At 50.4% G+C, this 17,767-nt stretch overlaps 1 protein-coding gene across 5 annotated transcripts in view; it reads right to left on the bottom strand.

The window, feature by feature from the left end:
- usp22 (ubiquitin specific peptidase 22) overlaps positions 1-17,767 on the bottom strand; it is a 173,366-nt gene that overhangs the window by 133,639 nt on the left and 21,960 nt on the right. The gene's annotated exons all lie outside the window — the stretch shown is intronic.

Raw genomic sequence — 17,767 nt, 5'->3', positions numbered from 1 at the left:
TTCCTTTGATATGAGATGGACAGGTCAGTAAAACAATTTTTGCACACATTTGATTCCATATCAAGTGCTTTTTACAATGTAGAAAAGTTAGTTTATTCTTCCTCCAGAAGGGAATGCAAAAATTTGAAATGATGAGCAAATATTAATCAAAATTAAAATTGCAAGTCATATGACAAAGGCAATTAATTACTCATTGCGATCAAACAAGAATGGCCAAGCCACCAGGGCTGAGAAAGCCAAGACATGACCTGGAGGGGTCTTCAACAGGCATTGAATATCTTAAATTTGTTCCCTTTAATCAAGCGGACAAAAATCATCCAAATAATTAAAGGGGACAGTATTGAATTTTGCTTGAATTGGTCAGGCTTATTTCAACAGCAAATAATTAAAGATGCACAGAGGCACCAGAAATACACCACACTTTTGTTTTGGTATCTTTACATCCCCCTCAACATGCCAATAAGGCCTTGATTTAGCATCTCACTGAAAACACAGTGCCACTTAATGCAGTTGACCCTTAACTATGTGCGAAACATAAGCCAAGAAAATATGCTTGTGTCCTGGTGAATCTTGAACCTACAGCTTTCTGACTCAGGTCAGAGTGCTGATTCCAAGATAAACTGAAGTCGAGCTTTCAAAAGGAACAATCTGACTTCATGAAGCTCATCAGGTCTTGGCTCGGCTGTTGTGCATCAACATGGGTAGTTTATACATTTGATGTTTTGCTTTACTGTGTGCCTCTATAATTAAGCACTTAGATGCTGAAGTTATCAGAAGCTCGGCTCTGAAGGAATCCAAATATATTTTTCCACTGCAATAATGGTAATATAACTTTTCTTTTTTTTTGTCTTTTTAGAGGACCCAATTCATTTTTTCGAATTAAGGGGAAATTTAGCGTGGCCAATCCACCTACCCTGCACATCTTTGGGTTGTGGGGGCGAAACCCATGCAAACACAGGGAGAATGAGCAAACTCCACACGGACAGTGACCTAGAGTCGGGATCGAACCTGGGACCTCGCCGCCGTGAGGCAGGAGTGCTAACCACTGTGCCACCGTGCTGCCCTATACAATTTTTCTGAATGCAGTTGAATTATCCATGACCTACAGGATACATGCTTGAATTGGTCAGGCTTATTTCAACAGCATCTCCCAGCTCTGCAACCTCAACCAGAGAGGAGGAGCAAGAGTAAAGTAATGCAGCCACCTCCAAGTCACACACCGCCCTAAATTGGATACATGGTATTCCTCCATTGTCATTGGGGCAAAATTCTAACACACCAACCTAACACCATTTCAAGGACAGCAGCAGTTCAAAGAGAAGGCCTGATCTTCTTGGAGCAATTGGGGGTGAACAATAAAACTGGGTCTTTAGCTGTAGTCAACATAATACAAGAATACAAAAAAATGAAATAAATCCATGTAAAATTCAGATTAACTCATCTGAACTTCAGAAATGTTGTTTAGCAATAATTTGCTGGTATGTTTAGTAGGACAAGATGCTGGAAACTGGGGCTATTTTTGGCAGCTGCAGGTATCTTGATGGATAAACAATCAGGTATTACTGTTCTGTCAATGTGCAATGCCCTCACTACATAATGAAATTTAACAATCTTTGCAAGATTACTGGAATTTAAATAGAGCAGGAAATTGCTCTTTGTTGCATGTAAATAATCTCAGTTCACTATCCAAGTTATTTATATCCCAAACAAATTTCCTACTAAATTCTGAAATATTGGAAATCCCCAACTCAATGTTTCAATCTCTGGCTCAATTCAAAAGGAACTTAAAATATCAGTAAATTCATTTTTAGGGAAGTGAAAGCACCAACAACTCAACAGGTTGCCGACATATATAATTATATTAAAAAATTACTTCCAGCTTTCCCACTTGCAAACACATAACTGAAAGCAACTAGTGCTCAAGGAGCATTCATTAACTGAATTTTTCCATCATACTTTCACCTTAATTTATCCCCATCTTCCTTGTCCTTCTGCAAATCCACTTTTCTGGATTGATATATTTTACCAAACAGATAAGTCTCACACAAGACTCATGATCTATGTTTTTCAAAGCAGGGGGTCATGTCCCACAGGTGGGTCGCAGGGCGTGTAAAATGGGTCACCAAAAATGATCCCCAAAGATCGCCTGACCACATTTTCTCTCTGGGTATATTCTCGCTATAGTAAAGATCACGAGACTGATGTAGAAGTCGGTACCATGACTTTCTTGCCTCCCTGGGTCACTGCCACTGACACCGCCTCCAATTTCTGCAACAGTTGATCGGACAGGTTAGTCAGCAGCTGCAACTAAAACTAAAGAGTTTAAAATAAAAATCAATTCACTTTCAAATGTATTAATAATCTTTATTAGTGTCACAAGTAGGCTTACATTAACACTGCAATGAAGTTACTGTGAAAATCACCTAGTCGCCACACTCCGGTGCCTGTTCAGGTACACTGAGCAATGTCCATGTCCAATTCACCTAACAGTATGTCTTTCGGGACATGTGGGAGGAAACCGGAGCACCCGGAAGAAACCAACGCAGACATGGGGAGAACATGCAGACTCGGCATCGATAGTGACCCAAGCCAGAAATCGAACCTGGGACCCTGGCGCTGTCAAGCAACAGTGCTAACCTTTTCTGAAGATACTCCTTCTGCACAGTTAGTTTGCTCTTTTTTGCCACAGCTGTATCTTCCACCCGAATGACTGCTTACTTGAATAGGTTTCCACAAGTACCCCAGTCAGCAACTCTTAGTCAGAGCTAATTCCGATGTATCCTGGGGGAACTCCCTGCCTTTCTCTTGTCTGTTGTTATGAAGCTGATTCATAATTGCCCCATTCTGAACTTGGCTCTGCGGGACAGGTGTGGGTTTGGGAACTCCAGCCATCCCAGTCAGGCGAAATGCATCTGTTCAGAGATTTTTTATTACAAGTTATTTAGATCTCCAGATAACAAAAAAATAGAAAATAGATTTTTCTTTACATTTAATAATATAGAAGTGCCAACAATGAATGTGACATTTTAAAAAGTAACTATGGAGAATATATTGTGAACGTAGCATGGGTCCCGGAAAAAAGTTTGAAAAACACTGATCGACCATATGCAAGTCTTTTATTGGGCTAAATCTAAAGATTAACTTGCCTATAAATGATTAAATGGTTTGTAAATGGAGCACATTTCCTAGCCACAAGCATTATTTCCCATAATGATTTTTACATCAATATTTATACTAACGGACTTCAGGGTGCGGTGATGACCAGCTAAGTCGCACGTTTCGGCAGCTCCCGTTGACTTTTGGGCTCTTTTTGGCCAAAATCACTGTGCGGTGAAATAGAAGGGAATCTCCCCGGATACTGATGGAAAAAGGAGAAGATAGCGGCAGGATTGCAGTGGATCCTTCGGAGCAGCGGCAAGGAAGGGAAGCTCGAAGCAAGATGGCGTCGGAAGGTGGCCATTCGATATGGGGCCCGGAGCAACAAGAGTTCTTGCGGCGCTGTGTGGAAGAGCTGAAGAAGGAGGTGTTGGCCCCGATGCTACAGGCGATTGAAGGGCTAAAGGAGGCGCAGAGGACCCAGGAGCTGGAGCTTCAGGTCGTGAAGGCAAAGGCTGCTGAAAATGAAGATGAAATTCAGGGCCTGGTGGTGAAGACAGAGACGCACGAGGCGCAGCACAAGAGGTGTGTGGAGAGGTTGGAAGCACTGGAGAATAATTCGAGGAGGAAGAATCTAAGAGTCTTAGGTCTTCCCGAGGGCGCAGAGGGGGCGGACGTCGGGGCATATGTGAGCACGATGCTTCACTCGCTAATGGGATCGGAGGCCCCGACGGGCCCTTTGGAGGTGGAGGGAGCTTATCGAGTTATGGCGCGAAGACCAAGGGCAGGAGAAATACCTCGAGCCATAGTGGTGAGATTTCACCGCTATAATGACCGAGAGATGGTCCTAAGATGGGCGAAGAAAACGCGAAGCTGCAGGTGGGAGAACACGGTGATCCGCGTATACCAGGATTGGAGTGCGGAGGTGGCGAGAAGGAGGGCAAGTTTCAATCGGGCTAAGGCGGTGCTTCACAAAAAGGTGAAATTTGGAATGCTGCAACATGGGGGGTGTAATTACACTAGAGGGGGATCTAGCGGAGGGGGGGGGGGGGAGCTAACTGGGTTGCTGCTGCTAAGGGGAAGGGGGAGCTGTTATGGGGCGGGGTGGTCGAGGCGGGAGGGCACCGTCGGTGGGATATACGGGCACGTGGGAACCGGGTGAGGAGCTGGGGTAAAAAAGGGGATGGCTAGTCGACAAGGGGGGGGGGGGGGTAAAGAGCCCCCCCACCCGGTTGATCACGTGGAACGTGAGAGGGCTGAATGGGCTGATTAAAAGGGCGCGGGTACTCGCATACCTAAAGAAATTAAAGGCAGATGTGGTTATGTTGCAGGAGACGCACCTGAAATTGACAGATCAGGTCAGACTACGTAAAGGATGGGTGGGACAGGTGTTTCATTCGGGTTTGGATGCGAAGAATAGGGGGGTGGCTATTTTAGTGGGGAAACAGGTACTGTTTGAGGCAAAGACCATAGTTGCGGACAGTGGGGGTAGATGCGTGATGGTGAGTGGCAGACTGCAAGGGGAGGCGGTGGTTCCGGTGAACGTGTACGCCCCGAACTGGGATGATGCAAACTTCATGAGGCGTATGTTGGGGCGTATCTCGGACCTGGAGGCGGGAAAGTTGGTAATGGGGGGAGATTTCAATAGAGTGCTTGATCCAGGGCTGGACCGGTCGAGGTCCAGGACAGGGAGGAGGCCGGCAGCAGCCAAGGTGCTTAAGGACTTCATGGAGCAGATGGGAGGAGTAGACCCTTGGAGATTTATCAGACCTAGGAGTAAGGAGCTCTCATTCTTCTCCCATGTTCACAAGGTATATTCACGGATAGACTTTTTTGTCCTGGGAAGGGCACTGATTCTGAAGGTGACAGGGACGGAGTACACGGCCATAGCCATCTCGGACCACGCTCCACACTGGGTAGATCTGGAGGTAGGAGAGGAAAAGGAACAGCACCCACTCTGGAGAATGGATATGGGCCTGTTGGCGGATGAGGGGATATGTCTAAGGGTGAGGGGGTGTATCGAAAGGTACTTGGAGTTTAATGACAATGGGGAGGTTTAGGTGGGAGTGGTCTGGGAGGCGTTGAAGGCGGTGGTCAGAGGGGAACTGATATCCATAAGGGCACATAAAGGGAAGCAAGAGAGTAAAGAAAGGGAGCGATTGCTGAGAGAACCTCTGACGGTGGACAGGCAAAATGCAGAGGCACCGGAGGAGGGACTGTACAGGGAAAGACAAAGGTTACATGTGGAATTTGACCTGCTGACCACGGGTAAGGCAGAGGCACAGTGGAGGAGGGCACAGGGAGTGCAGTATGAATATGGAGAGAAGGCGAGTCGGTTACTGGCCCAACAATTGAGGAAGAGGGGAGCGGCGAGGGAGATAGGTGGGGTGAGGGATGAGGAGGGAGAGATGGAACGGGTAGCAGAGAGAGTAAACGGGGTGTTTAAGACATTCTATGAGAGGTTGTATAAGGCTCAGCCCCCGGAAGGGAAGGAGGGAATGATGCATTTCCTGGATCAGCTGGAATTCCCGAAGGTGGAGGAGCAGGAGAGGGCGGGACTGGGAGCACAGATTGATGTGGAGGAGGTGGTAAAGGGGATTGGGAGCATCCAGGTGGGGAAGGCCCCAGGACCGGATGGGTTCCCGGTGGAATTTTATAGGAAATATATAGACCTACTGGCCCCGCTTTTGACGAGAACCTTTAATGAGGCCAGGGAAAGGGGGAAGTTGCCCCCGACTATGTCGGAGGCAACAATATCGTTACTTTTGAAGAAGGATAAAGACCCGCTGCAGTGTGGGTCCTACAGGCCCATTTCCCTTTTGAATGTAGATGCTAAGCTCCTGGCCAAGGTAATGGCGACGAGGATAGAGGATTGTGTCCCGGGGGTGGTCTATGAGGATCAAACTGGGTTCGTTAAGGGGAGACAGCTGAACACGAACATACGGAGGCTGCTAGGGGTGATGATGATGCCCCCACCAGAGGGGGAGGCGGAGATAGTGGTGGCGATGGATGCCGAGAAAGCATTTGACAGGGTCGAGTGGGACTACCTGTGGGAAGTGTTGAGGAGATTTGTTTTCGGTGAAGGGTTCATTGGATGGGTACAGCTGCTATATAGGGCCCCGGTGGCAAGTGTGATCACGAACAGGCAGAGGTCTGACTACTTCCGTCTTTATGGAGGGACGAGGCAGGGGTGTCCCCTGTCTCCGTTACGGTTTGCATTGGTAATTGAGCCCCTGGCCATTGCACTGAGGGGCTCCAGGAAGTGGAGGGGAGTACTCAGGGGAGGAGAAGAACACCGGGTATCATTGTATGCAGATGATTTACTGCTGTATGTTGCGGACCCGGTGGAAGGGATGCCTGAGATAATGCAGACGCTCGGGGAGTTTGGGGAATTCTCGGGGTACAAATTGAACATGGGGAAGAGTGAGTTGTTTGTGGTACATCCGGGAGAGCAGAGCAGGGGAATGGAGGATTTACCACTGAGGAGGGTAGCAAGGGATTTCCGGTACTTGGGGATCCAGATAGCCAGGAGTTGGGGAACCTTACATAGGCTTAATTTAACACGATTGGTGGAACAGATGGAGGAGGATTTTAAGAGATGGGACATGGTGCCCCTGTCACTGGTGGGGAGGGTGCAGGCGGTCAAAATGGTAGTCCTCCCGAGATTCCTTTTTGTGTTTCAGTGCCTCCCGGTGATGGTCACGAAGGCTTTACTCAAGAAGATCGAGAAAAGCGTTATGAGTTTTGTGTGGGCTTGGAAGACCCAGAGAGTGAGGAGGGGGTTCTTGCAGCGTAGCAGGGAGAGGGGGGGGACTGGCACTACCGAGCTTAAGTGAGTACTACTGGGCCGCCAATATTTCAATGGTGTGTAAGTGGATGGGAGAAGGGGAGGGAGCGGCGTGGAAGAGATTGGAGATGGCGTCCTGCAAAGGAACCAGCCTACAAGCACTGGTGACGGCACCGCTACCGTTCTCCCCGAAGAAATACACCACAAGTCCAGTGGTGGTGGCAACACTGAAAATTTGGGGGCAGTGGAGACGGCATAGGGGAATAACGGGAGCCTCGGTGCGGTCCCCGATAAGAAATAATCATAGGTTTGTCCCGGGGAGAATAGATGGGGGATTTGGAGCATGGCAGAGAGTTGGGATTGTGCAACTGAGGGATCTGTTCTTGGACGGGACGTTTGCGAGTCTGGGAGCGCTGACGGAAAAATATGGGTTGCCCCAAGGGAATGAATTTCGATACATGCAACTGAGGGCTTTTGCGAGGCAACGGGTGAGGGAATTCCCGCAGCTCCCGACGCAGGAGATTCAGGATAGAGTGATCTCAGGGACATGGGTGGGGGATGGTAGGGTGTCAGATATATACAGGGAAATGAGAGACGAGGGGGAGAACATGGTGGATGAGCTGAAGGGAAAATGGGAGGAAGAGCTGGGGGAAGAGATTGAAGAGGGGCTGTGGGCAGATGCCCTACGTAGGGTAAACTCTTTGTCCTCGTGCGCCAGGCTTAGCCTGATACAATTTAAGGTTTTGCACAGGGCACATATGACCGGAGCAAGGCTCAGTAAATTTTTCGGGGTAGAGGATAGGTGTGGGAGATGCTCGAGAAGCCCAGCAAACCACACCCACATGTTTTGGTCATGCCCGGCACTGCAGGGGTTCTGGGTGGGGGTGGCGAAGGTGCTTTCAAAGGTGGTGGAGGTCCGGGTCGAGCCAGGCTGGAGGCTGGCTATATTCGGGGTTTCAGAAGAGCCGGGAGTGCAGGAGGCGGGAGAGGCTGATATTTTGGCCTTTGCGTCCCTAGTAGCCCTGCGAAGGATACTGCTTATGTGGAAGGAAGCCAAGCCTCCTGGCGTGGAGACCTGGATAAATGACATGGCAGGGTTTATAAAACTGGAACGGATAAAGTTTGCACTAAGGCTCAGGGGTTCACCAGGCGGTGGCAACCGTTCATTAACTACCTCGCAGAACGATAAAGGAAATGGGAAGGTAACAGCAGCAACCCAGGGGGGAGGGAGGGCTCAGGTGGGTCCTCAGGGGTGTTTTTGTAAAGATATTGGTACTTGATTATGTATATTGAATTGCTGATTTTATTATTTGGGAGAGCTATTATTTTTGTTGTGGCAGTTGCCATTTAGTTTATATATTATTTATTTATTTGTTAAAGTACGGTCACGGTTATTTATATTGTTTTGCTGTTGTAAAAAGGGGAAAAACCTTTGTACAGTTTTGTACGGCTGAAAAAGTTGAAAATATATTTTAAAAATATATATATTTATACTAACACAGTTAATAGCGAGGTCGAAAGCCTCAGATTGGAAAACTATAGGGACAGGCTGATCAGATGGGCAGAATAGTGACAAATGGAATTTATTCCTGAAAAGCGAGGTGATGCTTTCTGGAATGATTAACAAGACAAGGGAATACACTATGAATGGTAGGATGCTTGGAAGTAGAGGACCAGAGGGACATTGGGGTGCATGCCCAAAGATCCCTGAAGGCAGGTCAGGTAGCTAACATGGTTAAAGCATATGGGATACTTGCCTTTGTTAGCCGTGGCATAGAATACAAGGGCAGGACTTCCTTTGGCGGTGATGTGCTGACCAATCGCACATCAGGTGGCTCTCCTCCAGAATACAAACAGCCACTTTTAGTCGAATTTAGCACGAAAATTCAGACTTATTCCACCCATTAATAAGAAAAAGAGAGAAAAGAAACAACAACATGCCAACGAACGGGAGCTTGAGAAGCTGTAAAGCTGGCAGGAGCGGAGGGAAAGAGCAGCAGGTGGATGAGTCTGCGGACCCATGTCCGTGTGGAGTTTGCACATTCCTCCCAGTGTTTGCATGGGTCACAACCCAAAGATGTGCAATGTAGGTGGATTGGCTACGCTAAATAGCCCCTTAATTGGAAAAAAAAGAATTGGGTAGTCTAAATTTATAAAACAAAAGACAGACAAAGACCCAACGGAATGCTGCTCAAGATAGATGAGAAAGGACTTCCGGTGGCGGCTATGAAGGAGTAAGTCACACATTTGGTGGCTCCCGCTCTGGTCGGACTTTTGGATCTTTCCCCCGTTTTTCTACCGGACTTGAATTGTAAAGCGGATGTTAGTGGCAATTGTTTACTGAATTCCCACTTTGGTGCATGGAGAGAAGGACTAGAAGTGTTCGTAAGGGCAGAAACAAAAAGATAGAGAAGGCTTGGGCTGTAGCTGCAACAGAAGACAGCATGGCGGAGGTTCGGACCTCTGGCTTGTCGACCCAGCAGTCTATGGAACAGCTGATGCAAGTCATTCAGGAAGGCTTTGCTACGCAGAAACGGGACTGCTTGGACCCGATAAAAGAGTCGATTGAGCAGTTGGAGCATAGATTGGACGTCCAGGATCGGACGATCCAGAAGGTGGAGAAGGCGCTGGCTGAGAAGCTGGAGCATCAGATTGCGGTGGAGCTGGAGGTGGGGATGCTGAGGGACCAGCAGAAGCTCCTGGAGGACCTAGAGAATAGGTCCCGCCAGCAGAACGTAAGAATCGTCGGACTCCCGGAGGGGCCCGAAGGAACGGCCGCTGGGGCATACATGTTTGTGAAGCTGCTGGTGGATGGGGCATTCTCCCGGCCCTTGGATGTGGATAGGGCTCACAGAGCACTCGCGAGGAAGCCGCAAATGGGAGACCCCCCCAACGAGGGCAATGGTGGTGAGATTCCACAGGTTCTCGGATAAGGAGCGCATTCTACAGTGGGCCAAGCAGACACTGAGCTGTAAATGGGACAATAGCATCCTGCGGGTTTACCAGGACCTGAGTGTAGAGATGGCCAGGAGAGCAGGCTTCAGCCAGATTAGGTCGATCCTTTTTAAGAAAAAGGTGAAGTTTGGACTGTTATAGCCAGCCCGTCTCTGGGTCACGCATGAGGATCAGCACTTCTACTTCGAGTCGCCTGAGGATGCGTTGGACTTTGCGAAAAAGAAAGGGCTGGTGATGGATTGAGAACTTTTGAACTTGGCTACAAGGCTTATGTTTTTGTTTTTTCTTTGACAATGAGCCCCCCCAACTAGGCTGATGACCTGGAATGTTCGAGGGTAAAATGGGCCAGTCAAAGGGCACACGTGTTCGCGCATTTTAGGGGATTGAAGGCAGATGTGGTAATGTTGCAGGAGACGCAACTTAGAGTAACGGACCAGGTTAGACTGAAGAAACGCTGGGTCAGTCAGGTCTTTCACTCGGGACTAGATTCAAAGACTAAAGGGGTCGCGATCCTGATCAATAAGCAGGTGGTGTTTGAGGCGGGTAGAATAGTCTTGGACGTGGGAGGCCGGTACATTATGGTCAGTGGGAAGCTAGAGGGGGTGCAGGTGGTATTAGTAAATGTGTATGCGCCAAATTGGGATGATGTGGTGTTTATAAAGAGGATGCTGGGGAAGATATCGGACCTGGACTCGCACAGGTTGGTCATGGGAGGGGACTTCAACACAGTTATGGACCCTGGCTTGGACCAGTCAAGTTCTAAAATGGGCAGGGTGCCAGCAATAGCAAAGGAACAAAGAGGGTTCATGGAGCTGATTTTTGGGGGGTGGAGGATCCATGGAAATTTGGGCAGCCGAGGGTGAAGGAATTCTCCTTCTACTCACACGTGCATAAAGGGTATTCCCGGATTGATTTCTTTATTTTGAGCAGGGCCTTGCTGGCTGGGGTGGTGGACACGGGGTACTCGGCGATTACAATCTCAGACCATGCTCTGCACTGGGTTGACCTGCAGGTTAGTAAAGACAGTAACCAGCACCCGCACTGGAGGTTGGATGTGGGGCTTTTGGCGGATGAAGGGGTATGCGGGCGGCTGAAGAAATGTATTCAGAGCTACCTGCAGGTCAATGGCACAGGGGAAATTTCAGCAGCGATGGTGTGGGAAGCACTGAAGGTGGTGGTCAGAGGGGAGCTGATCTCGATACGGGCCCATAGGGAGAAGATGGACAGGGCAGAGATGGACCGACTTGTAAAGGAGATACTACAGATTGATAGGAGGTATGCAGAGACCCCAGAGGCAGGGCTTTTAAGGGAACGGCGGAGGTTACAGGCGGAGTTTAGCTTGCTGACCACAGGGAGGGCGGTGGAGCAGCTGAGAAAGGAGAGGGGGGTGATCTATGAACATGAAGAGAAGGCCAGCAGAATGCTTGCACAAAAGCTTCGGAAGTGGGAGACAGTTTGGGAGGTAGGGAAAGTAAAGGACGGAGATGGGAACCTGGTTGGTGATTCAGTAGGGGTGAATAAGGCATTTAGGGATTTCTACAGCAGGCTGTACAGGTCGGAACCCCCTACTACGCTGGAGGGGATGAGGCACGTCTTGGAGGAGCTGAATTTCCCAAAGGTAGACGGGAAGCAGGTAGAAGGGTTGGGGGCCCTCAATCAGGCTGGAAGAGATAGTGGAGGGCTTGAAGGCCATGCAGGCGGGTAAGGCCCCGGGTCCGGTAGGGTACACAGTGGAGTTTTATAAAACGTTCTCGTGGATATTGGGGCCAGTGTTGTTGAGCATGTTCGATGAGGCAAGGGAAAGAGGGGTGTTGCCCCTGATGATGTCACAGACAACGATTTCGCCGATTCTTAAGTGGGACAAGAACCCGGAGCTGTGTGGGTCCTATAGGTTGATCTTCCTGTTGAATGTAGATGCCAAGTTGCTGGCCAAAATCTTGTCCTCCAGGATCAAGGATTGTGTTCCGGACATTATTGGGGAGGACCAGACAGGGTTTAAGGGCAGGCAGTTGTTGGCCAATGTAAGAAGGCTGTTTAAATGTGATCATGGTGCCCCCGGAAGGTAGGGAGGTGGAGGTAGTGATCGCAATGGATGCAGAAAAGGCTTTTGATCGGGTAGAAAGGGACTACCTGTGGGAGATACTGGGGCGGTTCGGATTCAGGCAGGGGTTTATTGACTGGGTCAGGTTACTGTATCAGGCTCCTGTGGCAAGTGTACGGACGAATAGGACAACATCGGACTATTTTAGACTGCATCGGGGGACGAGACAGGGATGCCCCCTCTCCCCACTGTTCTTTGCGCTGGCAGCTTAGTATAGGAAAAAGTGAGATGTTTGTGGTCCAGACAAGGGGACAGGGGAGGCGACTGGGAGAGCTGCCGTTTAGGTTAGTAGAGGGAAGCTTCAGATACCTAGGCATCCAGGTGGCACGGGAATGGGACCGGCTGCATAAATTGAATCTGGCTCAGCTGGTGGACCAAATGGAGGACGATTTTTGGAGAGGGGACTCGCTTCCGTTGAATCTGGCTGGGAGGGTGCAAACAGTGAAGATGACGGTCCTCCCGAGATTCCTATTTGTATTTCAGTGTCTGCCCATCTTTATTCCGCGGTCCTTTTTAAGCGGGTCAACAGAGTGATCACAGGCTTCGTCTGGGCGGGCATGACCCCACGAGTAAGGAAGGTAATGCTTGAGCGGAGTCGGGGAGAGGGCGGGCTGGCGCTGCCAAATTTTAGCAACTGTTACTGGGCGGCTAGTATAGCCATGATCAGGAAGTGGGTGGTGGGAAAGGGGTCGGCATGGGTGCGGATGGAGGCCGCTTCATGTAAGAGCACCAGTTTGGGGACGTTGGTAACTGCGCCTCTGCCGTTCCCGCCGGCACGGTACTCCACCAGTCCAGTGGCGGTGGCAGCCCTGAGAGTTTGGGGCCAGTGAAGGCGGTATGTGGGAGCATCGATCTGGGCCCCAATCTGTGATAATCACCGCTTTGCCCACCGCTATGGACGGGGGGGGGGGGGGGTTCCCGGTTATGGCGGAGAGCGGGGATTGAGAGGATGGGCAATATGTTTATAGAGGGGAGCTTTCCGAGTATGAGGGTGCTGGAGGAAAAGTTTGGATTGGCGAGGGGAAACAAATTCAGGTATCTGCAGGTGCGGGACTTCCTTCGTAAACAGGTGTCAACCTTCCCGCTCCTACCGCTAAGGGGGATTCAGGACAGGGTAGTTTCCAGAGGGTTGGTAGGAGAAGGGAGCGTCTTGGACATTTATAAGGAGCTTATGGGGTCGGAGGAGACGCAGACCAAGGAGCTGAAGCGCAAGTGGGAGGAGGAGCAAGGGAGGTGTGACAGAGGATGGTCTATGGGCAGACGCGTTGAGTAGTCAACACGTCGGCAACATGTGCCAGGCTCAGCCTGATACAATTTAAGGTTGTTCACCGGGCTCACATGACGGTGGCCAGGATGAGCAGATTCTTTGGGGTGGAGGACAGGTGCGCAAAATGTGCGGGAGGACCGGCGAACCATGTCCACATGTTTTGGACATGTCCAAAGCTTAGGGGATTTTGACAGGGTTTGCGGACGTCATCATAGAATTTACAGTGCAGAAGGAGGCCATTCGGCCCATCGAGTCTGCACCGGCTCTTGGAAAGAGCACCCTTCCCAAGGTCAACACCTCCACCCTATCCCCATAACCCAGTTACCCCACCCAACACTAAGGGCAATTTTGGACACTAAGGGCAATTTATCATGGCCAATCCACCTGACCTGCACATCTTTGGACTGTGGGAGGAAACCAGAGGAAACCCACGCACACACGGGGAGGATGTGCAGACTCTGCACAGACAGTGACCCAAGCCGGAATCGAACCTGGGACCCTGGAGCCGTGAAGTAATTGTGCTATCCACAATGCTACCGTGCTGCCCCCACAGTTTGTGCTGTCATGTCCACGGTGGTAAAAACAAGGGTGGCGCTGAGTCCAGAGGTGGCGATTTTCGGGGTGTCAGAAGACCCGGGAATCCAGGAGGAGAATTAGGCAGACGTTCTGGCTTTTGCGTCCCTGGTAGCCCAGAGGCGGATACGATTAGCATGGAGGGACTCAAGGTCCCCGAAGTCAGAGACCTGGCTATCGGACAGCTTTCTATATTTGGAGAAAATCAAGTTTGCCTTGAGAGGGTCATTGTTAGGGTTCACCCGGGGGTGGCAACGGTGGGTGGGGGTGGGGGTGGGGGGGGGGGGGGGAAAGAGAGAGAGAGAGAGAGAGAGAGAGAGAGAGAGAGAGAGAGAGAGAGAGAGAGAGAGAGAGAGAGAGAGAGAGAGAGAGAGAGAGAGAGAGAGAGAGAAGAGAACACCAGAGGTGGTTGTCTCTCTGGACGCATAAACTGCCTTCGACAGTCAAATGGAATTATCAAGGTACTTGAGCCGATTTGGCAAGGGACGGGGTTCACCTAGTGGGTGAAACTCCTGTGCAATGCTCCCTAGGCGAGACTTCCGGTGGCGGCCATGGAGGAGTAGGTCGCACATTTGATAGCTCCCACCTGTGGCGGACATTCGAACCTTTCTCCCCCCCCCCCCCCCCCCCCCCCCCCCCCTGTTTTTCCCCAGATTTTATTGGATAAATCGGTGAGGAGTGAGACAGTGATCCCCCTCCAGTGTTTGGAGAATTGGACCAGAAGTGGCCGTGAGAAGACAAAGTCCTACAAGGAAGACGCGAGCAGAGCTGGCAACGCGGGAAAGCATGGCGGAGAGGCAGGGCCGTGGGGAGATGGCACAGTGGTCGACGGAGCAGCTGGTGAAGTTTTTTGAAGATTGCTTCGCCAAGCTTAAGAAGGACATGCTGGATCCGATCAAGGCTTTGATTGATCAGGTGGTGCACAATCAAGAAACCAACGGACGTGAGATCCAGGAGGTGGAGAAAAAGGTGTCCGAGCACGAGGAATACATAACCGTGCTGGAGACCAAGGTAGAGATGATGAATGACCGCCAGAAAAGAATACAGGAGAAGCTGGAGGACCTGGAGAACAGGTCCAGGAGGCAGAATCTGAGAATAGTCTGCCTCCCTGAAGACAGTGAGGGATCGAATGCGAGGGCCTATGTGACGAACATGCTGGAGAAGGTGATGGGGGCAAGGCGTTCCCTCGGCCCCTGGAAGTGGATAGAGCACACAGAGGCCTCGCGAAGAAGCCCTGAGCAAATGAGCCGCCGAGGGCGATGTGGTTTGCACCAATTCCTGGACAAGGAACACGTTCTGCGGTGGGCCAATAAAGAACAGAGCAGCAAGTGGGAGAATTGTGAGCTGCCCATTTATCAGGACCTGGGCGCGGAATTGGCCAAGAGGCAAGCTGGGTTTAATCGGGCAAAAACGGCCCTCTTTAAGAAGGGGGTGAAGTTCGGGATGTTGTACCCAGCCTGTCTGTGGGTCACATGAGGAACAGGATTTTTACTTCGAAACACCAGACGATGTATGGACTTTCATCAAGGAAAAAAGACTGGAGGTGAACTAAAAGACAATGAATCCTTGGAGAGTACAGCGATTTGCTGAAAATCACTTTTGTGCTGGTTTGAATAAGTAGTGTTATGTGCAATAAGGGGATGTTTTGATGGCTAAAGTTAACTTAGTCTTACTGGAAACTGGTTGGAGGGGGGGATTTCTGGGGTTGTTTTTTCTGTGGCTGTTTTGGCACTGTTTTTTCGGATGTCCGTTTACTGGGGAATGTGATGCTTTGAATATGTTTGTCCAAGGTGGGAGGGGGAGAAAGAGGGGAGAGAACAATGGGGAGACAGATGGTTTGGTGCCATGGGTGGGAGCTATCAAGTCAGCTCAGTCAGCTGACTCATGGAAGCACAGTGGGGGTCGAGCAGGTGTTAAACTGGAGCTTGAGTTGGGGGGTTGGGCTCCAGTGCTGTTACCAGAGGGGGAGGGAGTGTGGGGGGAGGGGGGGGGGGGGGTTCTTTGCTGACAGGGGAGGAACTGTTACTAGGAGACAAATGGGAGGTCGGGGCGGCGAATACCCGAAGGGGGGCTCGAGGAGGCCGGGGGCATGAGCTGGAGGCTGGCCTAAAAAGGGTGATGGCTAGTTGGCAGGGATGGAGGAAGCCCCCCGACCAGGTTGATTACATGGAACGTTAGAGGGTTGAATGGGCCGGTCAAGAGGACTCGTGTGTTTGCGCATTTGAGGGGGCTGAAGGCGGACGTGGCATTGTTACAAGAGACACACCTAAAGGTTATAGATTGAGAAAGGGGTGGGTTGGCCAAGTATTCCACTCAGGGCTGGACTCAAAGACCGGGGGGGGGTAGCGATCTTGATCAATAAACGAGTGGCATTCGAGGCAGGGAGAATCGTGTCAGACATGGCGGGTGGGTACATAATGGTGAGTGGGAAGCTGGAGGGGGTGCGGGTGGTACTCGTGAACGTATATGCTCCGAATTGGGATGATATGGAATTTCTGAGGCGGGTGTTAGGTAAGATCCCAGACTTAAAATCACATAACTTGATTATGGGAGGAGATTTTAACACAGTCATTGATCCGGAATTGGATCAAACCAAGACAGGGAGGATGCCTGCCGCGGCAAAGGAATTGAACGGGTTTATGGAACAGATGGGGGGAGTAGACCCATGGAGGTTTGTACGGCCAAGGGCAAAGGAGTTTTCTTTTTTCTCCAATGTCCACAAGGTATACCCTCGCATCGACTTTTTTGTTCGGAGCAGGGCTCTAATAGCGGGGGTGGTGGATACTGAGTACTCGGCAATCGCAGTGTTGCATCATGCCCCACATTGGGTGGATCTACAGGTTAGTTTGGAAAGCGGACAACGCCCGCTATGGAGGCTGGATGTGGGGTTGTTAGCGGACAAAGCGATCTGTGGGCGGGTGAACAAGTACCTGGAAACAAATAATACAGGGGAGGTCTCTGCAGCAACGGTTTGGGAAGCTTGGAAGGCAGTGGTCAGAGGGGAATTAATCTCGATATGGGCCCACAGAGAAAAGGCAGAACGGGCTGAGAAGGATAGGTTAGTTGAGGAGATACTCCAGGTGGACAGGAGGTACTCAGAGGCCCCGGACGAGGGGCTACTGAGGGAGCGACGTACGTTACAGGCGGAGTTTGGGCTGTTGACTACAGGGAAAGCGGTGGAACAGCTGAGTAAGGCAGGGGGGGCGATTTAGGAGTATGGGGAAAAGGCAAGCAGAATGTTAGCGCATCAGCTCAGAAAAAGGAAGGCAGCCAGGGAGATAGGAAGAGTAAACAGTAGAGGTAGGAATATTGTCCTGGACCCAGTGGGGGTGAATGAGGTGTTTAAGGACTTTTACAGCAAAATATATGAGTCGGAACCCCCAGCGGGGGTGGAGGGGATGAGGCAGTTTTCAGGTCAGTTGAGGTTCCCGAGGGTGGTAGGGATAGGAGCCTCAATTGAAATTGAGGAAATAATTGAGGGACTGGAGGCATGCAGTCAGGCAAGGCCCTGGGGGCAGACGGCTACCCGGTGGAATTCTATATGAAGTTTTCAGAGATATTGAGCCCACTGCTGGTGAGGACATTTAATGAAGCAAGAGAGAAGGGAGTTCCTCCCCCCAACAATATCGCAGGCCTTGTTTTCATTGATCCTGAAACGGGAGAAGGATCTGGAACAATGCGGGTCATACAGGCCGATTTCTCTACTGAATGTGGACGCCAAACTGCTGGCCAAGATACTGGCCACAAGGATAGAGGATTATGTCCCGGGGGTGATCGGGGAAGACCAGGAGGGATTTGTAAAGGGCAGGCAACTCGAGGCCAATGTTCAAAGGCTTTTAAATGTTATTACGATGCCCTCAGAAGGAGGGGAGACGGAGGTGGTGGTAGCGATGGATGCGGAGAAGGCTTTTGATCGGGTGGAGTGGGATTACCTGTGGGAGGCGCTGGGAAGATCTGGGTTTAGTGAGGGCTTAATTGACTGGGTGCA

Source organism: Scyliorhinus torazame, chromosome 17 (genome assembly GCF_047496885.1).
Source record: "Scyliorhinus torazame isolate Kashiwa2021f chromosome 17, sScyTor2.1, whole genome shotgun sequence".
In the NCBI taxonomy this organism is placed as follows: domain Eukaryota; kingdom Metazoa; phylum Chordata; class Chondrichthyes; order Carcharhiniformes; family Scyliorhinidae; genus Scyliorhinus; species Scyliorhinus torazame.
This window is presented reverse-complemented; position numbering and strand designations above follow the sequence as displayed.